The 27,225-nt window shown below is 46.2% G+C and overlaps 1 protein-coding gene across 14 annotated transcripts in view; it reads left to right on the forward strand.

Moving 5' to 3' along the window:
- TENM4 (teneurin transmembrane protein 4) overlaps positions 1-27,225 on the forward strand; it is a 972,743-nt gene that overhangs the window by 422,216 nt on the left and 523,302 nt on the right. The window lies entirely within an intron of this gene.

Below are 27,225 nucleotides of genomic sequence, written 5' to 3' on the forward strand. Positions count from 1 at the left end.
ATCTTGGAGAGACAGGCAAGAATCAGGGAAGGCCTGGGGCATGGAGGTAGGGCCGGCAGGAGAATTAGAAAGCCCAGCTTGTGGGTACCTGCCTGGTGGAGCTGTGTTTCTCTCAATCAGTTTGCTTGTTTGCAAGCCATGGGGCGGCAGCGTCCTCCCCACCTGCAGAGTACAGAGCACGTTGCGGGCACTGGGCACAGATGCATGCCTGCCCCACTTTCCCTGCAGGCACTGGGTGCTCATAAATAACTTGAGAGCAGCCAGCATTTCCAGGTGAAATGTTTGCATGTGGTTTGTGTCTGAGAAGCAGAGGCATAAAAAAAAAAAAAAATGTTGAAGGATTAAACACACACACACACACATGCACGCACGCACACAAATTCATCATCTTGAGACTTCTTTGGGCATTATTTATTCCTGCAAATACATTGGAACTTGGCAATTTTCAGAATTACAGAATGCCAGGGCTGGAAGAAATGTATGAGATTATTTAGTCTGGCTGATTTCAAACTTTTATTGGCCACAAAAGCCTGTCTTTAAAGGAAATTTTGTAGGGACCCAAAATGTCTCAAGCAGAGGAAAGCAGGACGGTTCTGGATAACATGGGGAAGAATGGGAGGGAAGATCTTAGGATTCTCTCAAACAAAGTGGGAAACCCACTGAGCTTGCCCAGCTCCCTCAAGGAAACTGAGGCCCAGAGAGAAGCATCCTGGTCAAGGTCACATGGCAAGGACATGGTTGGACCGAGAATGGAACCCAAGCCAAACCATGGCAGAGGTCATTTCATACCTGAATTAATTTGAAAATACGGCTTTTCTCAGTGATCCAAAGGTAGACATCTTTCTAATTTATAGCAGAATCATCGCATGCCACAGCTGGAAGTGCCACCGCAGTGGTTTCAATCTCTCTTCTGCCCCGTGCTGGAGTTTCAGCAGAAGATGGAAGGAGAGGGGGCTGGGGTGACGGGTGGCCTGGTGATGCCTGCCCTCCACTTCATCAGACTAGCACATCTCTTACCTATTTTCCAAAGGTTTCAGCTGGAAAAATATAAAGGGATAGAGCAAGCTACTTTAAATAAGAAAAGTCCTGAGAAACTCCCATTAAGTACAGTCTTCCCGAGATGTGGAAGTCAGTGACCTGGTTTAGTTGACTCCATGGAAAGGGCCTGAACTTCCTAAGGAAACAGAATTAAAGGAGCAAATCTCTGTATCATAAATCTGCAGGACCAGTATTTTTCACCTCGGCCTCAGCAAACCTGACAGAGCAAAAGGCCTGATACCTCCCATGAAAGACCCTCCCATGGATCTGGGAGCAAATGTGGTCCCCCAGGGCTACCAGGGGACCTCCTGCCTTTTTGCCTTTTGTCCTTAGTCCCTGTGACTCAGCGAGGTGTCTACATTTGACCTGTAAGTTTCAGGCACTAAGGACCTCCGGGGGCTTCTCCACGCTCAGAGAGCCCCCTTTCTGCAACACCACCCCCCATGTCCCAGCCCATGGCCACTTCAGTCCCTCAGACCCTGCAGCATTCCTCCACTATCAGGGGCTCTAAAGGAATGCTGATGCTTTGCCGAGGTGGAGCGAGGAGGCGCGTGCTTTCTTCCTGGAGCAAGCAGAGCCGTGCACACCCCTGGCTCCGCCAGCCTGCTGCCCCTGGAGAGTGAGGCTCTGCTCCTCCTTCAGATCTCTGCAGGGGTCTCCTTAAACTGTTGTTTGCAAGGTTTGTTCCTGGCATTAAATCTAATAAGCTCACGCCTGATAGTTTGATCCTGAGCTTCTTTGAGGAGTTTAGGGCCTTTATGGAGCATTAACAAGATGCTGCTGATGAGGCTTTGGGAGCCTCCATCGGCCTCGTGGCCCAAGCCTTTGGAAAGCGCTTGGCTTGCTGGAGACAGCAGGGGCTTTGCATGACGCAGGCTCGCGGTCCAGTCCCGGCTTTGCCCTGTGCTAGCTAGGCAACTTAACCTCTCCAAGCTGCCGTTTCCTCCTCTTAAAAATGAGTATAACAAATAAGATCATTTTGAAGAGTGATTAAAACAATGTTAGGAAGGTGGCTGGCCCATGGTGGGGACTCAGGGAACAGCCTGTCGTCACCTTCCAGGGAAGCCCAAGTCTCATGTCTCCATGTATTCAACACAGACCAGAGCTCAGCATCTTCTGCCTAAGAGTCCAGATGGGTTACTTTCCAGGGGGCAGGGGAGAGCATTTACCATCTGTCAACTTAAATACACACATAATTCAAATTCAACATTTTAACATCTCTGAAATTGGGCTGCATCTTACATGTCATAGGGATGTCACAGTTTAACTGGCATTGTTGGTGGGTTTTTTCCCCCCATTTTTTCAGTGGCTTATGAAATAATGGTGTCTTATGAGTGTGGCAGTTGTAATTGATGGTACCTTCAGTTTGATGAAATTCAGTGCTAAGCACTCAGCATGTGTCATGTGCTGGTCTAGACCATTTCACACCATCGTTTAGTCTGTGTGACCACTATGCAAGGTAGGGATTAGTGGCTCCATTTTATAGATGTGGAAACTAAGGTTTTGAGAGGTCAAGGCACCTGGCCAGGATGTGGGTTTATTAAACGGTAGAATCAGGGTTTGAACTGAGGTCTGCCTGAGTCCAAGGTCTAAGCTCTGGTGGGTAGGCATGTAAAGAGGAGGAGCGGGTTTCCTTTTGCTTCTCAGGACCGTCCTTGAGCGGATCCATGTCCAGAGTGTGAAGGCTGCTTAGTCTTAGCAAACAAAATCACATGCATTTACCAGGTACCTGTTGTCTCCCTGGCACAGGCTAGGCATTGGAGGTCCAGTGATAAGCAAGATCTATATGGAGCTCCAAGGGCAAGGAACCCAAGCCGTTACAACCATTTAATATGGTTTTAATGGGACCCTGTGGAGTGAGGTGGGAACATAGAGGAGGGGCCCTTACCCTCAGCGAAAGGGGCCCAGGGGAATTTGCAGGAGAATGTGACCTGGTTTGAAAGTTAGCCAAGCAGAGTGGTTGGGGGTGGGGAGGGTATGCTTCGGGCAGAGGGAAGAACATGTGAGAAGAGGCTGAAGAGTGTGTGTGTGTTGGGGGGGGGGACTGAAAAGGTCTAAATCTGCACGGTCCACGAGGATGGCCACCAGCTACCACCAGGGCTGTTGAGCGCCTGAAATGTGGCTAATGCAAACTGATATGTACCGTGAGTGTAATGCACACACCGGACTGCAAGGACTTAGTGTGAAAAAATGAAGAATGTAGAAGATCCCATTAATAACTTCCCTATATTGATTAATGTGTTAAAATGATAATGTTTTAGATAAATAAGATATACTAACAAATGAAACAAGTACAGTATATTGTTAAAATTAATATCACTTGTTTCTTATTACTTTTTTAAAGTGTGGTTACTAGAAAAATTTTAAATCACCTGTGGGCCCGCATTTGTGGCTCACATCATTTCGTGGCATAACGCACCAGAAAATGGGAAGCCAGTGGAGGGTTGTGTGGACCCAGGCAAGGTAAAGCTAGGAGACCAGTAGGGAAGTTGCAGAATTCCAGAATATTTGCTATATCAACTCATTTAATTCTCAGAACGACACTAGAGAGAGAGAGTTTTAAATTCAGGTGTCCAGGTAAAGAGACGGAAGCTGAGAGGAGAATGACTTAACCAGGATTACCCCCCATCCATCAGCAGTTCAGAGCCCACAGCCCAGTATTGCCCGGGGGGCATGGTGAGAACCCATGTCTGCTGAGTCTAGCCTGGTACCCTTCTTCCCACCCTCTACGTGCCAGCCTGAAGATGACCATGCAGCTTAAAACACAGACACCTGGATAATCTGAATCTAAGCTTTTCACACCATCCCTAGGATTGGGTTCCTTTTATAGATGCTTTCCCAGGTCCCTTATTCCAAACAATCATGTGATACCTCCCCCTGTAAAGGAGGTATGATGCTTGGCTGTTTCCCCAGCTTCATTATCGGTTAGGACTGTTTTCAGAAAATGTACTTTTGGGAAGAATACGAGGCACTCTTGAACATTCATCAGCACTCTAGAAAAACTATTCCTTACCCACGTCCCACCCCCTTAGCATGAACGTATAACACACAGCCCCTTCTCCATTAGCACCACTTCCTGTTGACCGAAAGCTGAAGGACAGAAAGGTAGCTCCACAGAAACAGGAACGGTTCCGGACTCCCCAAAGGACAGTGCCCTAGGGAGCAGATTTGTGTTTTCCCCCTAAAATCAAAGATATCCTTCCAAATGACTACAAAATAAAACAGTGCAGAAGGTCTTATGGTGAAAAGCAAAACCCTTTCCCAACCTCAGCCCTCCTCCCCTGAGGCAACCACATTTAACTACTTTTGTTTTTACTTCTGGTGGTTGCTTCCCTATCATTAAATAGTATTTGCTTCAACTGCTGCAAAGTGATGGATCAGCTTTGCACAGTATCTCGTGCCTTCCTACTGAGTTAAGTGAAGGCTTAGCTCACTGACACCCCGCCTCTCCCACCTCCTCCAGGGTGCACTTACAATTAGGAGTCAATATACATCATGGTTTCAGTTCTTCCTCTGGTTACCTTTAGAGCTGTAAATAATACACTTAAATGAGAAGGGTGTTGAAGGGTCAGTTCTTCTTCTCCTGGATGCATCTGTCCAAAGCTTTTCTTCCAGCCATGAGATGGCTTCTGCAAGAAAGGCTCCTTTACAGAAAGAATTGTTATATAGCACCTGAAAGGTGCTTGTTCTTAATGCTTTGAGGTGGATAGCTGTCATTAATTCTTCGTCATACATTATGTATGTAGGTAGTGATGTGGGAACCAAAATTTGCATTTCTACCTTTCAGGAAGAGCCTTGCTCCTAATGCTGTCAGGATAGTGGAGACCACGGACAGGGCATCCAGCCAAGTTTGGGGTTGTGGTTATAAAAGCTTACTCATCTCCCGCATTTGGGAAGAAAAAAAAAAAAATCTTTCACTACGACATGCAAGGTCTTCTGGCATGATTCATAGAACATCAGAGCTTTAGCTGGAAACCGAGGGTCCTTTTCTTTTGAAGAACTAAGGTATAGGGAGAGTAACTAGATACAATCAAGGTAATAAGCTACTTAGAAAAAGAGCAGGGCCCAGAAACCCAGGTCTTCCAGATGTGATACAGGAAACACCACACTTCTATCACATTACGCTGCTCCCAAACCTGGGACTCCAGAGTGATCTACAAATCACAGAAGGGGCTAAGGGTGAAGCTTAGAGGGGGTTGCAGTTATCTTTCTACCTCAGCCTGGCGTGAACAAGTGGAATAAAAATTAAGTTGAAATAGCAACGAAATGTTAGCAAGAACAGCCTTAGCTTCTACTTTGTGTATGTAGGGGGGAGGGTTGTGTAAAATCGCCATACCTTGAGCTTAATGCTAAGCTTAAGTGTTAATAAAATATTTGTCGTAATTGTTAGAAAATTAGGGCACTCTGCTGAACACTGAGGGGATAGGAACATTTAACATATTCATGTACTGGATACAGTTGGGAATGCCAAGGGCAGTGCCGGGCTCCGAGAATACAGCAGTCACCCTCTTCCTGCCTTCAAGGAGCACACCATCTGTTCAGGGCTGGGCAGACACGGGCACACGGAGACAAATACTGTACCAGGCCCTCTAAACTAAGGAGGTGAATGTGAGAGTCACACACATTCTCACTGTGGTGCCCACGAGCTGGGGGACCTTGAGCAACTCACGACACTTCTGTGTGATTTGTTTTCTCTTCTGGGTCATGGTAACACCTGCTTCATGCAGTAAGTAGTGTGAGGTCAAAGTGAGATGAAAAGATATAATTATGTCAAACCCTCAGCCCGATGTCTTGTAAATAGTAGGCTGTGTGTAGGTAAGTCCTCCTTTTAATCCCCCAACCCCTAGATCTGAGACCTGCTATGGCCGATTAGAGGAAAAGGTGACCATTTGCCCATGCTGGAAGGGGGAAGCCTCCAAGGGTCTGCAACTGGGCCGGACCTTGCAGGGTGAGCAAAGGGAGGAATCCAGGGAGTGGGAAGGTGCTGGGCTCAGGTTTGGAAAGGCGATGCCTGTGGCATGCTGAGAGGACAACATAGCTTTTCTTAGGACCCCAATCAGAGGCGACTGTGAAACACTCTTCAATTGATTACTTTTGTTGTTGTAAGGAGTCCTAAGAGAAAGAGATTGGGACACTATTTGGGTCCAAAAAGCCACATGCTCCCAGGAGGTCTTTCCTGAACCTGTGGTAGAAGGCAATGGTTGTGTTAGCAAAGGCTTTGCTTTCAGGCTGACCTGGCCATGGCTTTGTCATCACGGCTGTGTGATCATGGACAGATGACAACATCACTCTGAGTCTCAAATCCCTCCATTTATAATATGGGAGAATAACAGCAATAGAATATACCCACAGTGTTGTTATGAATCTTACACCTAAAACCTTCAGAACAGGCCTAGCATACAATAAGCACTCAATAGATGCTAGTTTCTTTTCAAAAATCTTTCGTCCCCTTCCTCGCCAGTGTGTATCAATCACTTCTGCTGAAATGAAGGCTTCCACCTATCTCCTGAATGGCCTGTGACTTTGGGAAGGCAGGACTGTGCCCTAATTATCTCTGTCCCCATGGGCCTGGGATGGTGGGGAGGGGTCACATCCATTTGGTTCTCAGGGAATGACTATTGAATGGAACAGTATTTGCATTGGCTGGACCTTGTTGTAATGCTATAGAGTGAAATCAGGATGGAGTAAGTCAGTTCAGGAGGCCAGGGGATACAGGTGGTGGGAAAAGCACCTGGGCTTTGCAATCTTGAGTCTGAGAAGCCCTTCTTTGCCATTTATTCGTTCACCTTGATTTTTGTCATCTGGAAAATGGTGACAGGAATCATCTTGTCCTGGGGTTGCAATGAGAACCAAATGAGATCAGCTGTGTTTTCCTGTTACTTGACTATGAGCTCTTCGTGTGTGTGTCACAAGGTCTCTGGTACACAGTTGGTGCTAAGTGCACAGTAAACATATATTTGCTTCCCCTTATCCCTTTCCTGGGCTTGGGGAATTTAGTTATTTAAAGAACTCAAAGGACTCATTACAAGGTGAGCTCCCCCATGAGGCAATGCCAGGTCACACACCAGCACTCTCTCTGCGTCCAGCCCAGGTGGGAAGGAGTGTGGGCAGCCTGTGTGCTGAGGAGCCCATGTGGGTGCCACACCAGCAAGTTCAGGGCTTCTGGGTGAGCAGTGGAAGTCTGAGAGTTGGGTTCTGCCCAGCTCCACCACGGGCTCCACCACGAAACAGCTGGGTGTCTTGGGCAGGGCCTGCAGCAGGTGGGACCTGGGTTTTCCCTTTGTAAGGTGAGAACGTGCTCTCGGCAAACATAGGCTGTCTACCCACAAAGTCCCTGGGAGGGCAAATGTGAGCACATTTCAGTCCTTCCCCTCCGTAGCGAGGCCATGGTCTCTGATGCATAATGGACCAGTACATTGAATATTCTGGAATGGTGTCAAATGTGCAAATAAATGCACAGGCACTGGAACCCAGAGAGGCAAGTGGCTTTAGTGTCTCTGAAGTCCTTTAGAAAGACAAGAGAAAGGCTCTGTAAGTATAAACCTGTCTTCCAAGGCGCCTCCTCTTGGGAAGGAGCTTTATCAGGTGGATCAGGATGACGGGCTGTTTTCAGTTTGAACAGTCTTCCCCCCCCCCCGACCCCCCAGCTTTCTCTCCCTCCAGATCTTGGGATCCTCATTGGCCCAAAAGGTGTATAATTACCTGCAGGGAAAGCTTTTATCCTCAGCCTGACCTAACTCCATCATGAAGGAGTCTCAGGGCCTCAGTTTCCCCATCATACAAACTCAGTGACCTAGAACAGTATTTCCAAACCTTTTGTGACAGTGGAAATTTTCTTCAAAAAACTCTCATGAAGTCCTCATACATAAAACTGGAACAAGCAGAGCTGCTTCTGGTAGAAAGGAAGGGAGCTGTTCTCCCTCCTGATTGGCTGCTTCTGTAAACCTGCTTTCTGCTGCTCACTGACTCTGGTCTCCTTCCTGCCTGGGGCTGTCTAGTAGGGTCACTGCCCTGCAATTTATATGAATTATACCAGGGAAGCACAGAGAGCCAGGCTGAGGCTGGGAGGCGTCCTGGTGGACTTCCCGGAGGAGGTCATACCTAAAGTGAGCTTTGAAGGATGAGTAGGCATTGTCAGGGAAGGAGGTGAGAGGGAAGGTGCTCTAGATAGAGAGAATATGAAGAGCAGGCACAGCTGACATCTAAGTGAAGAGGGTGTTGGGGTGGGGATGGGAACTGTGATCAGTGGGAAATAGTGAGTAAAGATAAACTGGGGAGATAGAAGGGCCTAGAACTTGAGGAGTTTGCCCTTGATCTTATGCAGATGGTACCAAATCACTTAAGGGTTTGAGTAGGCAAGTATGGTAATTGGATTTTCAAAATATACAGAGGGTACGAAAAAACGTATACACATTTTAAGAAAGGAAAAAATTGTATTAAAATTACGCTGATGGTAACCACTTTGAGCACCACTTGTAATTGCAAAAGTCAAACGTGACTTGTATTCATCTTTTCTTATCGGTATATATTGAGTATTACAATTTTAATACAGTTTTTTTTCCTTTCTTGAAATGTGTGTACATTTTTTTTGGCACCCTCTGTATATAGTAGATTTATTTGGGCATAATTCACATACCATACGATTTGGTGATTAGCGTGTGGGACTAGACACTAAATCACTTGGGCTCTAAAGTGGCAAAGGGAATAAAATCATCGGGGATCCGTTTGGATGGCACAGTCTGTGTTGTTCACACCCCCAGGCACTAAGCACCAGTTACACTCCCGGGCTCGTTGCTAACAACCCAGATCTGCCCTACATGCTTCCAAAAGCCGCTTGGGGGAAAGGAACATTTTGGGTCATGAACAACTGAGGGAAGCAATGGTAGAGGCTCTTGCTGGTGGCCAGGCCACAGGAGACGCTGACCTGAAGGATGGCAGGGCTGGGTGCTGAGGAGAGGGGCGATGGGAACAAACCCAGGAACTACTAACAAGTCATGGCTGGCAGGGCTGTGTGCAGACCTTTGCTTCTCTCTGAGGCACAAGAAGGTCTGGAATGGAACCTGCTGGATGGAGACCGGGGAAGGAAGTAGGGAGAAAGGACACCCACAGAGCCACAGGGAGAAGAGAAAGCCCAGAAGCAGTTAATCCTGCTGGTTGAATTGTTTTTATAAACGACACTCTAAAATCAAATAGATGCAATAAAAACACAGTGGCCTTTTCATTAAACACGCCACAGAGGCCCCTTGTTCAGCAGCCGTTGTCAATCAGATCTGGGCCATTGTCTCTTTCCCCAACCCCCCATAATTGGCATCTGTCTGGGAGAAAACAAATAAATACTAGGCTGGCATTTTAACTAGGGCAGCAAGGAGTGGGGGCACTGCTTTTCAGAGTCTGCTGAGCTATCAGGACAGGTGAGGGTCCTGAAGAGTCCAGTCCTTTGCAGGGGGGGCTCAGCCCCAAGTTCCCACGGGGTGCAACGCCCTCCTCCTCCCCTGGAAGGAGCTGCTCTCATCTTTACTCAAAATCACTGCTCCAGAGAGCACTTATTTTTGCTTTCCATCTGCAGAAGCCCCTGGGAGACAGTCAGGAGGAAGGCTTTATTTTTGGTATTTTGCCCTCAGGAATTCAAGGGGAAAAGATGTGGACACATTCTCTGCTGACTTTGGATACAGCCACTTCATAACAACAATACAGCATTCTTGTTGAATACTACAGATAGAATTAAACTAATGTGGTTTATTAGTAATAGTGTTTGTTATTGCATCATGGGGAAATAAGACTATCGTGATTAACTAGTAATGATGACGGAGTCACAGCATTGTTACTGAGAGTTTAAAAATAGCATTATTGTTAGCAATGGCTTCGGACAACATGTTCATGTATAGGCGGTGCTGGTTATTCCTGGCAGTTATGTTGTATAAGGTGGCCACCTACCCTGAATTAGGGAATACTGAACCATTGCTCCTAGAAAAGTACAGATCAGGTTCCTGCGAGCCTCTGGTCACAACATTTCATCAGGCGATAAACAGGTTTTTTTGGGGTTTTTTCCCCCATGTATATTTCTGCTTAAAAGCACCTTTTAAAATATATATTGTTGATTCATTAACATTGAACTCACAGCTAACAGTGGCATAAGTTCTGCCTGAATGAAGCATGTATTTTCCCAGAAGGCATATCATAACCTTTCATAGGCACATTAGATAGCACTTTAGCCCTGGGCTTGGGGCTGTTACAAACGACAAACTCACCAACAAAAACGTGACACTAAATAGGTCATGACAGCTATACATGCTGTCAGAGGGGGAGTAGATGGGGGCAGCAGGGGTTTTCACTTTGGGAGGGGTATAAATTTCTAAGTATGACATTGTTTTGTATGCCTGAAACTAATAATAAAAGTAAATAAATAGGTTGTGCAAAGGATGGATGTAAACAAATGAGTGTGACTGGATTTTAATAAAACTTTATTTACAAAAGCAGGCAGGTGGCCCATGGGCTGTAGTTAATCTGACCCCTGGTGTCATGTAATGAACCGCATTCCAGCTGTCTGACTTTGAACAAGTCACTTCCCCTCTTTGAACCTTAGTTTAAAGAATCGGGATTCTGTATGAATGGTAGTTTTCCCTAAGAAGACAAAGACCTACTATTTGCAAATAATCTCTTCAGCTCTCATTCACTGAGAACTTATTATATGCTAGATACTGGGCTGGGTACTATACATGGAGCTAAGTGTGATCATCGCTTTTTACAGACGAGGACAACAAGGACCAACGATGTTAATTACTTTGTCCTTGGTCACAAAGCACAGAAGTGACAGATTTGAGACTTGAAGTCAGGTGTGTCTGATGCGAAAACTTATTCCCGACACTATAGTCCATCATTCGAGATGGCTTACCCAGTATCAACCTTCATCCTTTCAACCCTCAAAATAAAGACTATGGGATGAGCAGTAAGGCATTTCTGATGTTCTTCTCATGTTAGGACATTCATCTTGGGATCTGGACAGGGGAGGTGGCTTCTGCAGAACATTGGGGTGGGGTGGGGGTGGAGGCCATGTCAAGAGCAGCAGATACCCAGACATCAGTGAGAAGGATTTCCAGCAGCCCAGGTATGTGATGGTCATGGGCTGGACACTGCTGCTGCCAGTGTGGATGCAGAGAAAGGTGTAGGAAGTAGAATTGACACGATTCAATGACTGACCACATGAGGATGGTGAGGAAAGGACAAGGATGGCTCCCAGTTTCCGGCTGGGGTGGCCAGGTAGGGTGGTAGGGGCAGTCTCTGAGATTGGAGAGAAGACTAGGACCTGGTCCTGCACAGGCTGAGCTTGGCGCTCCTGAGAGCCAGCCAAAGGAAAGGCCCACTTGCAAGTGATGGTGGCCTTTGTCCCACCCTGTTTGCATCTCACAGTATATGTCTCTCCCACAAAACTCAGTGCTACTGAAAGGCAGAAAGCCTTCTTTTAATGAATTCAATGGCTCCATTTTGTTTTTGTTTTTTTTAATGGTTACTCTTTCTAGCTGATTATGAAAGTCTTAGCAGTCTCCTTGGTCACTTCTGTTATGCCTGTAAGAAAAGCAAAAGCCATGCTTTGGTCAATTCAGAGCCTCCTCTGTCTCTATCAGAACCAATAAATACCTGCTGTCACACTGTTATTGCACCTCCTAAACTCTTTAGTACACAACATAAGCAGAGGGTTGTAAAGATTCTGTTAGGGAACTCTCTAGTGCGACCAGCAGCAAATAGAAGGTCCTATGCCTTTCAGAAGGATGGGGTCTGGGGCACAGAAGCTTATCTCCCTCTTTCCCCTCCCCCCTGCGATTCCTCTTTTCCAGCAGCAACACCTGTAAATATTTATTGAACATCTGGGCATCAGGATGACACAAGGTACTTTTCAGCGCTAGCATGGAAGCCCATGAGAGCAGCCATTTTTGTCTGCTTTGCTCACTGTTATATTCCCTGTTCATAGACTGTGCTTAGTATGCTTGATACGCAGTAGGTGCTCAGTAAGTGTTCATTGAAGGGATGAAGGAATGAAGGAATGAATAAAGACACATCTCTTGACTGAAGAAGATCCATCCATTCACCTAACATTTACTGAGCCTGTGCCAGATCCTGAATTAGGCCCTGGGACAGAAGAGTAGAGCAGCCCGGTGCTCAAGAAGCTTCATGAAGGAGACCAACTGGTTAGGACCCCAAACATCCCCCGGAGACGTGCTACAATAGCAGTAGGAGCTGAGAGCCGGGTGAGGCACATGGGCTGCTCCGCACTCCAGCTGGGAGATCACAGAAGAGGCAGCAGTTGACCTGGGACTCGAAGGAAAAGGAAGAGTTGCTTGAGTGGGAAATGAGAAGGGCATTCAGACAGAGACAGTCTTTGGGGAAAGGACCTGAGAAAATGGCTGTGGTCATTTACAAGGAAACACCCTGGGCAGAGCGTGGGAGATAGGAATAAACAGTGTATCTTTCAAGCCCTGGAAAAGACTAGCTTTTGTGTTTTGTTTGTGTGTTTGTTTGTTTTTATCTCAATCCTCACTCCTTGTCCATCTTTCATATTGTCGTTCAACTAGAAGATGAGGAGGAAAGGAGAGGAGGATAGAGCTTCCTGGTGGGAGAAAACTGTTGGAAAAAAATCATATACAAAGAAGACAGATACATACATGAAAAAACAAAGCATAATGGCTCAGGGCTCAGGGTAGAACTCTCCAGTAGAAATAGAGTATTTATAATTTTTTAGTAGTTGTATTAAAAATGAAATGAAACAGGTGAAATTAATTTTAATATTTTATTTAACACAATATATGCAAAATACTATGTAATTTCAACATGTAATGAATATAAAAATGTAGGCATGAAAAACTTGAATCCTTGTTTTCTTTGAAATGTATGGTGTATTTTACTCTTATAGCACATATGAATTTGGACTAGCCGTATATCAAGGGCGCAGTAGCCATATGTGGTCAGGGGCTACGATATTGGACAGTGCCAGCTAGACTCCTAAACTCTTTAGTATACAATGCGAAACTGGAGAGTCAAGGAATGCCTAGAGTCCACCCATTCCCCATTCATACTCATTTGTTCACCCATCCGTTCATCCACTTAGCGTTTATTGAATGCCCACTCTGTGCCTGGGGCTTCTGACGCGAAGTCAAACAAAAACTAGCATGTGTCACCAATAAGTGTGCAGTTGTAGGCGTTGCAGGCCAGGGAGCTAGCCATCTACAGGGAACTGGGCTCTGTCTATTTATCAGGGGTCTCCAACTGCGGCCTGCAGACTAGGTGTGGCTCGCAGATACTTCGGATTTGGCCATTGGAATTTTTCTGTACAGTATCTTAAAAATGATACGAAATGGCAAGTGTTAGGCTTAGTCTCAAGGCCATTTAGCATCTTTTGCCCCATACCAGGCCCACTTCCCTACTTAGGTTACCTGTGTGCCCACTGCAGACAGTTGTGTTTGAGAACCTTGGATCAGAAATTTCTAAGAAATGCCATGTGTTACTAAGACCAAAGGTAGAATGGACCTAGAGAGCAATCAGGTCATGGTGGATCATCCCCACCTGACTTCTAGAATCACCTCGAACCCTTTTTAAACATACCATTTCCCGGGCCCCACCCTCAGAGCTTCTGAGTCAGTTGGTCTGACATGGGGATGGAAACCAAGCATTTAGTAAAAGCGCTACTGCTGGTTGAACTCAGTGTCTAATAGCCTGCTGTTGGGAAGTTGCTGCGCAGAGAGGCTGTTTGCTTCCGCCAGGGTCACAAAGTATGCCAGCCTCCGAACTCCCAACCCACCTTTGTTTTCTCCAAATAGCCTGAGGGCAGAGCCTCAGAACCTTCCTAAATATTCAGGAGGCATCAGGCACATCAGAAGCTTGGAGCAAGGGGCAAGAATCTGCCTCTTAAAGAACAAAGCCCCTTGTCAGTTTACCACTCTGGGAAGATTGCCAGGCTCAAGTATTAATAATAATCTCTTTGTCTTTTAAATGCCTTATAATTGCATACATAAAGCTTACTTTCTCTTCTTTAATGGTAATGAGGCTTATTTGACTGATTGGTTGATTAATAATACTCTAATTCCTTTATTGACAAAACAGGGAGGCCTAAAGCTGGATGCCAGTACCAGTGGCTTGGGATGGGCAGTAGCCCTTCCAGCCACGTTTTAGCTGCTACGGTGGTATCTCAGGGAGAAGAGTAGCACGGCTTCTCTGCAGTCGGATACTGATAAGTAAAGGTGAGAGTCAACTGGAGGAATTTCCTGCTTGGGACATTCCTGAACACCTTTCTCTTCACATTCCACACTGTCCATCCTATGAGGACCTGTGGGAGATGTTTCTCCCAGGTTTCAGTACCAGTAATGCTTGCTCTCCTCCTAGGTTAGTATTATGTATACACCTGTAGACACTGGGAACCGTGAAAGTGATCATGTCTGCTTCTTCTCATGGGCTGCTAGAGAACTCAGAGCCGAACGTGCATGCGTCCTACCAACAGCAAGCATAACGTTCTCCACAAACGATCGGTGTAATAACAACAGCTCACATTTGTTGAGCATTTACTGACGACGTAGACTCCTTGTGCCTTACTTTCTGCAAACTGCATGTTCCTGAAAAACTAGACTGTAGATCTCCCTTTTCTAAGACAAGTAATGTTTTCAATGCCCTTGGGCCATAAGGAAACTTATTGAAATAGGAGCTCCCTGTGCTGTGAATAATGACCTCCTTACTCCACCACATTTGCAGTGTCGTTTGCTGGTTACCAGACTCTCTCTGGACCTTCAGAGGAGGCCAGCTGGACCCGGCTGCTGCCTCCGAGTTGGCTGTGAACTTCAGCTTTCTTTTCCTGAGCCCAGAAAACCCCCTGCTCTAGCTATGAATCACGAGCCCGGAGCCAATCCCTGGTGGGGCCCACAGTTGTGCACGGCTTTGCACTGGCCCAGGGACAAAGACAACCGGGAGGACTTTTATTGGTCACCTGCCTCCTCGTGGTGGGCTCCTGATAGATAGCAGATGGAGAGATGTGGGAGTTAATGAGGTCGACGTTCTGGCCAAATGCTTTCCATCTTCCTCCACCACTGAGCCCATCGGAAAAGAATGTTGCTCTGGGCGGGCAGGTCGGGGTGGGGGAGCTAGAAAATCGGAGCTTTCCCCAAAGGTGTTGGGGGAAGGTGGGGAATAGTATGCACTGATTCAGTTCAACTCAACTCACTGAGTATTTATGAAGCACGCTCTATGTTAGTCACCTTTATATATCACCCCATGTTTTCTTCAAAAGGACCCTTCCACCTACTTATCATTATCTTTCTTTCATAGCTAAGCTACGTAAAAGACTCAGAGATGTTATATAACTTGGCCAAGATCACACAGCCAGCCTGGGACTTACCTGGTGTTTGAATCTAAGTCTCTTTCTCTCTTTAAACCTAATACACCCAGCTGTTTCTCCAAGCTGTTCTACCACTCGCTGTGTTACATTCCTTTTTAAATTGTTTTCAGAGTTACATCTTGAGGTCTCATTTCCGAAGCATCTCTTTTTGCTGTAGTGAGGAAATGGGGGTGGGAAAGAGTCTGATCTTCAAAGTGTTGGGGGAAATGGATGGAATGAGCAGTTTACACTTACAAAATTTGTTTTCAGTTCTAGCCACGGGTAGTAGTAATTTAATCGTCAGGGCTGGCGTCCACTTCCTTGGGGGCTCCCTGCCCTGAGCCAGATGTTTTTTGTTGAATCTGGTAATTTTCAAAGAAAGGTCCAGATTGGAGTGTCAGATCAACGGCTGGTCTCCATGAATATAGCTCATGGAAGAACAGAAGAAACCGCCAATAAACTGTGTTACACAGCACTTTTCAACACCACCGCCTCTCCGTGCTTTCTCAGCAGCGCTGTGAGGCAGGCGTCATTCCTGGCCCCATTTTATGGGTGAGAAAACTGAGCTCCCAACACTCTCTAGTCCAGTGCGGAGCTGGGGCCCATTGTGTTTTCAAAGATGCAAGCCCGGTTCCTGTACATACCAGCGGTCACAAACCATTGTAACTTCAGATTCCAAGCTCTGAGGCTTTTTTATTCCATCACACCATCTCTGCCTTAAGAAAAAGTAATCTCTTCTGAAGGCTATTTTTCTCACAATACGAGAAAACCCTTGCTGGGCTGCGATTTGATGTTCCTCCATAGGCCCCTTTGGAGTCTCCATGGACCACACATATGACTTGCTTTCATCCATCCAGAGGTTATAAGAAATCAAATGTTGGCAGCATAACATCTTTCTCGGGAGGAGCTCAGAGGCCTGTCCCAGTATTTGTCTCTGGGAGTTGGGGGAGAAATTTGAGAGGCTGTGGAGGAAGAAGGGGCTAGCTTTATTTTGTCAAGATCTGTGCTTTTTAAACAATTAAATTCCCAGACCCATAGTATCCTTCCTCCTAAAGAAAAAAAAAAAAATCCAAACAAATGTGTAAGCCACCATGCCCACAGCTCTTAATCTGCATGCTTCCAATCTGGCCCACAGACCCAATGGAGAACAGGAAGAGCTGTTTGCAGGGGTCACTGGTGTGGGGATGGGCTAAGGGCTCGGACCCAAGCCAATCCAAGAGGGAAAGGCTGGTTGGAATCTGGAGGGACCATCCGATGGTTGAGAGTATGTGAATTCCAACAGATAATGGGACCCATCAGAGTAAAGAGCAGGAATTGAGGAGCCAGGAGGAGGAAGGGAACATAGGAAGACACGAACGCTTGTTTAGTGCCGATTATGTGCCAAGTAATTTCCATACATGTTCTTTTTTTATTTCCCCAATGAGTCTGTGAAGCTGCAAGTTGGGGAAGTGTAGGCTCAGAGTCCCAACAACTTGTCACAGTTCCATAGCTCATCAGAGACAGAACTAAGAGCAGAGCCCAGGTTTCCAGTACCATAGCTGGAAAAAGGGGTCAGGAAGGATCCATGCTGGCTGACACAACTGTGAGCCGTGCTTGTGTGCCCAGCCTGGTACATGATGGGGGGCCAGAAGCATGTGGTCTTGAAGTCAGGCAGTATCTATTCAGATGTGCTCTATGTAGTGTAGGTCTAGACCTGTGCTGTTCACGGCAGTAACCACTAGCCACAGGCTATTATTTAAAGTGGTTAGAATACACTAAAATAACATTTCATATAAGCCACAGTTCAAGTGTTTAATTCTACATGTGACTAATATCATATAGGGCAGCCTGGGTTTCTAGCTTATTCTGTCACTGCGGAAAGTTCTATCGGATAGTGTTAGTTTAGAGAGTTTCAGATCCAGCCAGACAAGACGGTGAATGGTTTTACTCACCTCTGTGTCTGAACTCCAAGTAAGGCCTGGCCCAGAGGGGATGTGAACTATCCTGGCCCCTCTTCCAGGTGCTACTGGCCACTCTGAAGCTCAAGCTCCTGTGACTGTTGTCATGTGACTGTTGTCATTTGACTGTTGTCACTTCCAGTCTTCCCTGTCCGGGCTTGTCAGTATCAGCTGTGTGTCCTACAGCTTCCCTCTGACGTGGGTCCCAGATTTCCTGAGTCAGCTCCAAAGTTGTACTTTGTTCTACTGTGCCCTTTAGAACTATTTAATCCCAATTGTTTTATCGTGAGTATATCCAGAAAGGAGCCTAGCACAAAATCCGTAAACATTGGTGGCATCATAGCTCTTTGAAGAAGACAGACAAGTAAACAGTCATTACAGCCTTCTGATAAGGGTATCTTATGGGCATGTACCTATCCATTCGTTAGGTTTTTGGTACCTACTATGAGCTGGGCGATGTGGATACCAGACGAGTGATACTTAGCAGGCAGTCGCCATTTCTTGGGTAGGCAGGGTGCACGTAGAGGTAGAGTGTAGCATGAACAAGGTTTGTGGGGAGCATAACCCCAACTCTGTGTGGTCAGGGGACCTCCTTGGATACTGAGAATCATGACGGTCACAGGTAGGACCGGCATGCATCCAGGATTCAAGGCCAGAGTGCAGCCTGAGACAGTGAAATGAGTGGTGCACCAGGCCTTCAGCTGAGAATCTTACGGCGTTAGGGCAAAAGGTAGCTTGAAGAACACCTCTCCAACCCTTTCATTTCACACACAGCAAACCTGAGCCCCAAAGAGAAGCAAGGCACACTGGGATGTAGGGACCATCCAGAATCCAGGCCACCAGTTCCTGGGCTAGGGTCCTTCCTTCCCTGTGTTTCATACTTAGTCTACATTCCTTCCTATTCTGTGCCTTAGCCTCTCAGCATAATGGTAACTCTATCCCTGGCAGCTTTATAGAATTTAGGTCTCAGGGAAGGAGGACACAGCAGAGTCAGTGGTAGTGAGATAGGATCTAAGGGAACCCATTAGCCACATAGTATAGAGGCTGTGAGTATTATTAGCTCAAGCCAGAAAATCAGGCCTGAGATCCCAACTCTGCCACTTACTCACTGTATGACCTTGGGTGAATTAACATCATTTTCCTGACCTTCAAGTCTAAATGGGATAATGGCACCTACCTCATAAGGTTGTGGTGGGGAGTAAGTAAGTTATTGTATCTGAAGCTTTTAGAAGAGTATCTGGCATATCATAAGCACTGTAACTATGTTAGGGTTGGATTATTAGGATTTGCCCCCGTTGGACATGTGATCTGATACGTGTCTTATGGGGAAGCTGGGGCAGAAGATTTGCAATCAAGAGCAACTAAGAAAACTATGAATCCGTCATCTACATAAACTGGTTCTGACAGACTCCTGTGCTTCTGCTTAAATCTCCCATAGAGCGCTTAACCTATTCCATCTGCTTTTTCAATAATTTGAAAATTTGGCTTATCTTTCCTATTAGAAAATAAACTTGAGAGAAGGAACTGCATTTTATTTAGTAACAGACTCAGACCTTGAGTTAGAAAATATGAATTCAAATAATTTCTTCTTAGTGATACATTTTTTCTTTTTTTCTCTTCTCTTTTTTCCCCTCCCCTCCCCTCCCCTCCCCTCCCCTCCCCTCCCCTCCCCTTCTCTCCTCTCTTTCTCGTAACAGCTTTATGGAAATATAATTCACAAAGCATACCATGTGCATCAGTGACTTTTAGTAGATTCACAGTGTCATGAAACTGTCACCACAATCAATTTTAGGACAGTTTCGTCACCCCAAGAAGAACCCCAGACCCATTCCCCCTAGCATTTCATGGGATCATGGTGAACATTAAATGAAAGGACACGTGGGAACAGGCCTTAGCACAAGGCCAGAAACACAGTTGGTACCTTATTAATGTCTGTTCCACAGGCCTTGACACAAGGCTTGGTATAGGTTTGTGGGGTGGAATCCTACAGCTTCCCCCACCCCAGAAACATGAAGGCAGCTCTGTTAGGTGACCTCCCCAAAACCCGAGGAAGCTCAGCTTCCTTGCAGAGGTCCATTGCTGGGTATGACACCATGCTCAGACTCAGGGCAGGAAAGAGTTGGGCGTAGGGTTCAGCAGAGGGAGAGGTATTGCCCGGGGCATGTCCCATACACAGGTCCAATCTGCGTGGCTCATGTCAGAAATTACCCACTAGACAGCCTCCCTCTCCACACATGTCGGGTTAAGGCAATAGGGACCTGGAACACTGGACAAATTGTCATTCTCTTATGGCCACCTTAGAGCCCAGGTGATTACAGATTGACTTGGCTGATCTCTAAAAGTGGCTTCAGTTTCTCCCTTTTCTTTTCCTCTGCTTCGAAGAAACGGAAAGGCCAAGCTCAAAAAGCATCCTTTTTATAGACCTGTTGTTCCTTTCATCAGGGAGCTTTTGGAGAAAGGGATGAAGGAGGAGGGGACATTTGGGGATTATCTGGGTTGGGTCCCGAGAAGAGACTCAGGACCCTCTGTGTCAGGAATGGGGTGCCTAGGGAGGGAGTGAGGGACCCTCTGGTGATAATGAGGGACAGCCTTGGAGAGCCTTGAGCCAGCACCAGGAGGTGAGCTTTCAGGAGAGGGAGAGGGGAACTGAAGTAAAGCAAATGGTGATCTGCTGATTCCACAATCGTGTGTTTGCTGCATGAGGCCTTCAACTGCATACTGGGTCATAAGGAAGACACATCATGTGTTCCACCGTGAGGGGATTCTCTGGTCAGAAAACAGGCAGATCTGCATCCCATGAATATCCTGATTTTATGACCTTAAATAAATCATATACTTTCTGTAGCCTCAGTTTACTCTCCTGTAAAACGGGGCTAATCTATTTTGTAAGGTTATTATAACAACTAAGTAAGATAATTGCTAGGTATTATAAATAAATGCTAAGCACATTGCCAGGTACTTAGAATATGTTCATTAAAGGGCTGCTCTTATTATACTGCCGATGATGTTGAGATGTAAGTGAGGCACCAGGAGTAAAATTTAAGGAGGCACTCACTACCCTGTTTCCCCGAAAATAAGACCTAGCCGGACAATCAGCTCTAATGCATCTTTTGGAGCAAAAATTAATATAAGATCCAGTATCATATCATATATCATATCATATCATATCATATCATATCATATCATATCATATCATACCCAGACCCAGTAAAATAAGACCGGGTCTTATATTAATTTTTGCTCCAAAAGGCGCATTAGAGCTGATTGTCCGGCTAGGTCTTATTTTCGAGGAAACACGGTATCAGGGTTTTGCAAGTGTAGAGTCAGCACTTGAGAGTGAGTGCCTGCTTAAATTTTTATCATAGGTGCCTCACTTACCCTCTTCCAACCCTAATATTATGTAATGATTGAAAGTTACTATCAGTTCAGTGATGCCCTTAATGCAACATTTTATTTGTCACAATATCTACTCTTGCTTCAGAAACAGTTGCATAATTATGTGTGAAGCACAGTATTTGTTCAGTCCACAGAATATTCCCAACCCTCCCCCTAAAGCCACTGCCGTCCCGTCACCCACAGTCCTTCAATTCATAGCACTCAGCCTGTCTCACTAATCGAATTCTTAACCATGTCCTGCATCACAGAGGTATTTAACTGGTGGACCTAAGAAGTGACCATGAGAGGTGGCACAGAGCCAGGGGTCTTGCCTGGGTAACTACAGTGCATGACAGCAGAGGACCTTTTTTGTTTGTTTTCTCTTTTAATTTTTTCCTGGTACCTAGTGCAGTGGTGAATGGATCGTAGGTGTTTGATTGATGCTTGGTGATTGTATTAATGGGTGGAGATGATGGGTGGATGGATGTATAAACAGGTGGATTTCATGAGAATGTAAGTTCTAGGAAGGCAGGGATTTTCTTCTGTTCACTGATGTATGTCCAATGCCTGTTGCTTAGTGCATAGTAGACACTCACTAAATATTTGTTGTTGAGTTGGATGGATAGATGGGTGAAAGGGTACGTAAATGGGTAGATGGATAGATGAATGAATACTAGTTTACCTTTGAATCGTACTCTGCAGTTTCTTTTATCTTATTCAATCTTCAGCCAACCTGTGCAATATTGTCTATGCAGGTGAATAACTGACCAACCTTCCTTTGGGCCAAGCAGTATCCTCAGCATCGCATACCTACTTATGTCCTAGGAACGCCCTCCAACTCCTTCTAAAACTGGGCACTCACCCAAGCCGGGGAATCAATCTTACTCACATTCCCAGTACCGAGCACAAGGCCACTGCACTGTCAATAGTCTGTACTTGTAGCCTGAATAAGTATGGTCATTGCCATTTTGGGAGGGACCAGAGAAGTCATTAAACTGTCCCTGGCCGTACAGCTAGTGGGAGCTGGAGCCAGGACTAAAACTCAGCTTCGGACTGCGCGCATTGCGGGCATGTTTCCGGTCAGATGAGCGTGAAGATGCTTTGGCTGCCTAGAGAAGGACGCAGCTCACATGAATAAGTGACAGACCCATCATTTTAGGAGCTGGAGAGCCCATGGGGGCCACTTACTTAAAAATGACAAGCGGCTTTCCCTGAGTCTGTCTGTTTGAAATAACTGCATCTGCCTAAGCCCCTGGCTCGGTTAGCAGACAAGGATTATGTGATGTGTTCCGAAGCCCGACCATCTATTGGTATTTAATGGAGTCACTGCCAGTAAAGATTCCCTGGTGTGGGAGGCTGATAGGATTTAGAGATACAGGCGGAAACTTCTCACATTTGGAGACTGGTGTATGACAAGTCAAGGCTACTTTTACTTACCGTAAACTTGACCCTTGTGAAATAAAGCCCTGTCCTGGTCCTTCCTGGCACAGGATGAGAGGTTGTATGGAGTTGTTGATGGGGGTTAACCTTTGGCATCGCAAAGACTTGGATTCAGGTATAGGCCATACTGCCCACTAGCATGGGCAGGTAGAAAAGGGGAAGGAAGTAAATGCTTTCTGAGCACCCAGTTTATACCAGGTCAGTTGTATTGGTGTCGCGGTGTATTAAGTTATTTCATCCTTCCTATCGCCCTGCAGGGTGTATAGTTTCTGCAGTTGATACAGGAGGCAACCAAGGCTCAGAAAGGTTATGCATCATGACCAAGGTCTCAGCCTGGGTACCTGGTAATGAGGCCTGTTTGACTCCAAGACCCTTTCTACCTCGGCACGTAACAAGCCACAGACCTTTCTCCTCTTCCTCCTCCTCATGAATGTAAGTGGAAAACAACCAAATGTTCCGTCCACTCAGTCTGTACCACGAATCGAGTGACCCCTCACCTCCCAGGTGTTTGCCGGAAGAAGTCTGGAACACTTCCACCTGAGCAGCCTCTCATTACGTGGGCTGTTTGTACCCACAATGCTGGTGGAGTCTCAAATGGCAAGCCTTTTGAACATTTGCCAATATCTCAACCCTTCTAATTAAAACCACATAATTTGTGATGTTCTTAATTATGGAATTTGTGGAGTGGGGATACTTTCTGGTCTCAAGGTTTGTTTGAAGTGTTCCCTCCTGAAGGGTACACGTGGTGGCTTTGATAATGGTCAGGCAGAGATTCTGTGTGACCTGCTCTGGTAGCCTGGGTATTCTCTTTTATTCCAGAAGCCTCTACTTGGGGAGGCTCAGCCTGCCTGGCAGATGGTCTGGTAGCCCATTTGCCAAAGCCACGTGTCAGGTCTTCTTGTAGTACTTTCACTGCATTAGCGGGGTGCCCTTGTAAACAGAAGCAAGTGGAGCAGTGTTTACTTGCCATGGTTGCTGTCCGGCTTCAGGGAGCACCCCTGCCTGGTGTTCTGCCAGCTGACTCTTGACCCCTCCCACTGTCCTCTCCTTCCACTTGAGGACCTTTGCACCTGCAGGTGAACTCAGGCCCTAGGTCCAATCCTGACCTGAACCCGGAGGAGATTAAGGAACAGCCTCCTGAGTGACAGGTGTATAGGGAGTCACTGAACTCTTCTCTTTACCTCTGAATAGGTTTGAAGCATTTTAAATAAGTCCTTTAAGAAGGCACAAGAACACTTTGGGAGACAGCATCTAGTCCTTGAGACTTGTAGGCTGGCCTAGACCCGGGTCGCTAGTCTCACGACTTAGGCCTGGTTCCTTAGTGTACGGAACAAGGCCCACCGTGACTGGGCCTTGTGTGCCTTTCCAGCCCACCTCCTACCCCCTGGCTGCATCCTGTGCTTGCAAATGCTGAACTCCGGGCATTCCATGCATGTCAACCTTTGCTCAGACTGCCTCCTTGACCTGGACTATCTCTGCTTCCCTCACTGCCCTGCCTCCCAAACCCCCTCCACATTAACTCTTATTCATCCTTTAAAATGCAACTCGGGTTGCTTTCTCTAGGAAGACTTTGCCACTGATTCCAGTTAGGTGTGGCGATCTCTGCTGTGCTCACACTACACCCTGAAAAGATCTCTTTCGCAGTATATGACAATCGCCTGTTGGTGTGTCTGGGTATCCTGCCATGTCTTGCTTATCTTGGCAACCGTCCAGGGCCTGGAACAGAACAGTCCCTTAGTAATTGTGGCGTGACCACATGGATGGATGAATGAAGACAGAGAGGGTTGATTAGTTACCTAACTGACCTTCCTTCTCACTCCCGAGCCCCATCCCCAGAAAGCTTGATAGACCAATGGAAGTCATGAAATCTGAAAGTGGCCAAAGTCCAGGAACAAGACCTTTAGGAGTTGGAATTCAAGAGGCAAAGAAACGGGTAAAAGGCAGGATTCCGATCAGATCCAGACGCACCTGTCATGGAGGGTCTTGACCCAGCCTTCTAATCCTTTCACTTCTGAGTTGAAACTTTCAAATTGTTCTTTTGCAGCTGGCACCATTTTGCAAATTCTCACTGATTACGTTAGTTTCTCAGTGATATAATTAAGTTGTCAGATCTCTAAGCTTTAGGGTTGGATAGTCCTGGCTTGGGATTCTGGTTCTGCCAATTGTTAGAATTGTGACCACAGGCAAATCATTTATCCTCTTTGAGGCTCTCTACTCCTCTGGGAAATAAGAGCCCTAAATGGGACAATAAGTGGCAACTGCAGGGAACTCGTGGCACACACAAATGGGGTAACTGAGGAAAGTGTAATGAAGGTCAGGGTTTTAGGAAACCAGTAAGGGATGGTGCAGCAGCCCAGGGTTAGCAACAGCAGGAACAATTGCCCTCCCTGGGCTACAAGGGAAGCAGTGGGAACAGTTACTGAGAGAGGCCTGTATCTGCACGAGAGGTCACTGGACAGGAACCATGTCTTTAAGAAGAAGAAAGAAGCCACCACCAACTCACAGCCTAACAGGAGGAGTGGGGGCGATAAATAGCCCAGTGTCTCTTTCTCCCACCCTCTAAGGCTGGTGACTCCCATTGGCTAAATCCACCTCGAAGCCAGAGGGAAAGCAATATCATTGATAATACCCCCCAAAGGTCAGCCTCCTGGGGCACAGAACAGGGTAGGAAAGAGTAGAGAAAGCAGCTGGAGGGGTAAACGGAGACTATTTTGCCCAGCCCGGTCCTGACACACAGTAAGCTGTCAGTGAAGGCCACTTCCTTCCCTTCCCTTATTGACACCTCAACCTCTAGAAAGAGGACAGGAGAGAGATTAAACAAATCTGAGGATTCCTTATAGCTCCTCACAAGAGTGTGTTAGGGGCACAGTTGAAATGGAGGGAAAGAATAAAGGATTTTTAATTTTGATTATCTGTGGATTTCTTTTATCCACCTTATCTCCTTCCACCAGTAGCTGGGATGATTGAAAACTCATAGCCTTCCCTAACTGCTGCTGTTCAAGGTGTTGAACGCACATCAAAGTTGTTTTTGTAAGGAGCTGTATGCTGTAGTTTTTAATTAATTTTAATTTTATTTTTACATGTGATCTAACAAAGTCAAATGAATCTTGGTTGCTCAGATATCCCCTAACTGGTGAAATAGGTCAGCCTTTCCAGTAGGACTTCTTTGAACTTCTTGGCATACATAAATAACGGCTGCCAGCAAAGCCCGCTCTACAGAAGACCTGGCTGTAATCTTGTAAGGATCTGTGTGAGATGCTAGCAAGGTGTCAGTGGAATGAGAGGCCAGACTGAGCAGAGGGCGTCCGCATCCCGTTTGTTCCACAAATAGGTCCTACTGTGTGCTGGGCACTGTGCTGGACACGAGTGGTAAATGGAACAGAGGCATTGCCTGTGCTTCTCCGCTTAGCGTCTAGTGGGAAGGTAAACTAGGACGTTTGCGATGGCAAGATTGTAGGCACCTTTATTTTTCTTCTTCAGCCCGCCTACCTACAGGAGGATTTGCATCGTGCCTGCCCCCCATCCGTGGCTTCCAAAGCCTTCCTGTCACCCATAGAGCTGCTGCCCAGGCTCCTGACCCCCGGGAGCCCCTCCCATGGGCTCCTCCCACAGCTCTCCGTGACCGCCCTGCCTCTCTCTCCCTGTGGCCTAGAAGGAACCCTGTGCCCTCCCAGCACTGTGAGGCGGCTTCTGTCCTCTTCATGGCTTTCAAGGCTGCATGTGAAAGCATCTGACATCCACTGTCTCCTTTCCTCCTCCCAAGTCCCAGCTTCTTCTTTTCTGATTGTCCCCAGAGGAGAACAACTCCTGCTTTCCAAAGAATCTCACACAGAGGGTTCCGTCTGCCCTGCCCTGTCCCTTGCTGTACGCGTCGCTGCTTCTGCTCGTGTGGCTGGTGCTCCCGGCCTCAGCCACTTCCCTCTCAGATAGCTTGCCTGGCACTTGGGTTAACACATGATATGATAATAAGTTGTAACGTTTATTAGATTTTATTGTGTGCAAGGGTAAGGAAAACAAAAGTAGCCTTTGATCTCACTACCCAGATAACTCCTGTGAACTTAAAAAAATAGATGTGCATGGTCAGAAGTACACTGTACAGGACGATAAAACGAAACACATAACTTATCTTAGGTTCCTGCTTGTCTTTCTCTAAAGGTGGCCACTGTAATAGAGCTGCCTGTTATTCTCCTAGGAAAAAAAATATAGACCTATGTTATTTACACTAAATAGGTGATTTTATCCACTGTCTTCAGCTTGTGTTTCTCCCCTGGTGATATATCTAGGAGATGTTTCCCTCTCAACCCCTGCAGAACTCGTTCACTCGTGTTAACGGCTACATAGTCTTCCATTGTTTGAACGTACCTTAGATTGTTAACCTCATCCTCTGTCCATAGGCACTTAAGTATTTCTAGGTTTTCGCTATTAGATAACTCTTTAGTGAATTTCTCATATGCCTATCTTAGCATATCTTAGGCATGGGTATAACTCAGAGTAAATTCTGAAACAAATAGAACTGATGCCAGAATACATGTATAGTTACATTTTGGTGGACGTGCCAAATTGTCTTGCAAAATCCTGCAACAGTGTGTGCTCCCATCAACAATGTATAAGGCCACTTCTTTCCTAGTGGCAGACCCTGGAAATTATCAAGCTTTTCCATTTTTGTCAGCCTGATGGAGAAAACAAAAAAGGTATTTCATTGTGTTTTCATCTACGTTTCTTTAATTATCCGTGCGGACAAACATCTTTTCAGATGTTTATTAGCTGTTTGTATTTGTGTTTCTCTGAATAGACTGTTCATATCCTTTGTTTATTTTTTTCTACCGGACCAGAAATAAATTGAAAATGTTTTGTGAAATCAAAAGCAAGGTTCTTTTAATTTTATCATCGATATCATTTTTGTTTATTTTGAGATGGTAAATTGCAGGGAGAAATGAGGCTCTGAACATCTTTATCCTCGGCTGTTTGGACAGAGAAGCCTCTGTAACCCCGCAGAAGGGCCTGCCCAGGCCCACCCCAAGCAGAACAAGGCAATTAATTCTTTAGCGTCCCAGTGGTTTGGAGGGGGAGCTCCAGCGGTCA

This window comes from Rhinolophus sinicus, linkage group LG06, assembly GCF_036562045.2.
Source record: "Rhinolophus sinicus isolate RSC01 linkage group LG06, ASM3656204v1, whole genome shotgun sequence".
NCBI classification, from domain to species: domain Eukaryota; kingdom Metazoa; phylum Chordata; class Mammalia; order Chiroptera; family Rhinolophidae; genus Rhinolophus; species Rhinolophus sinicus.